We start from the raw sequence: 1,095 nt of genomic DNA on the forward strand, positions 1-1,095 counted from the left end.
GCTTCACCCCCTGTTCGCTTCGCTCACCAACCCCCCATGGCCTGCGCTACACACCAGCCACTGCGTGTCTCTGCCGCTCACTTGTGTGGATTTCACTTTCACCAAACGACAAATCTTTTTAATTCTCGCGGATATGCCTCTTCATTGGGAAGAAACAATACTTTTCCCTGATGGCAACACGAATTAGCTGATCTACAAATCTCCAACTTAAAGTTTTAAAGCCGAACAATATCTGCATACAGTGAACCCTCGTTTATCACGGTTAATCCGTTCCAGACTCTACCGCGATAAATGAATTTTCGCGAAGTAGGATTCTTTATTTATAAATCGAATTTTTTCGCAGTTGGAGTATAGAAAACCTGTTTACGACCTTCTAAATACGTTTTTTAACATTATTAGAGCCCTCTAGAAATAACACCCTTTAGTCACCATTACACTCGTATTACCCAATACATTAGACAAAATAAGAGAAAATAAGACATTAGACATTACAATTATTATTATTGTACTGTACATTTAATTACACACACACAGTTCTTACACACAACCACTAACCTATGAAGGCACGACCTCAGTAGGAGAGTCTTCAGGTGGTGCAGTATCTTCAGCAGGTGCGTCGTTGTCTTCTTCCGCTGAAGGAGTTCTAGGAGTAGGCAGTGGGTGTCTGGGTGTACGGCTGAAGAACATCTTGATAGACGGTTGCTGGCACTGTCTTTTCATATGTGTGAGGAGGCTTTTGTAGGGTATTGCCATCTTTGATCATATCCAAGAGTTTCACCATCTCCTGGATGGTAAGCATCTTCCTCCAGCACGTAGTTTCATTGTCAGAAGGCTTAGAAAAAGCAGCACGTTTAGGAGCCATCGTGGGGCTTATTTAAGTTCTCAGAAAGCACATGCGTAGTGACGTAAGCGTGTATGAGGAAAAAAATTGCGATAGAGTGATGCCGCGAAAGTCGAAGCGTGATATAGCGAGGGATCACTGTACTTCTCTCTCTTTTTGCTGTTCCCTTATTTCATCAAGTAATAATTTCTGTTTGCGCTGATGCGATGTTTACTATCATTTTTTTGAGACTTTCGAATTTTCGTACTTCCATT

Source organism: Erpetoichthys calabaricus, chromosome 18 (assembly GCF_900747795.2).
Source record: "Erpetoichthys calabaricus chromosome 18, fErpCal1.3, whole genome shotgun sequence".
NCBI classification, from domain to species: Eukaryota; Metazoa; Chordata; class Cladistia; order Polypteriformes; family Polypteridae; genus Erpetoichthys; species Erpetoichthys calabaricus.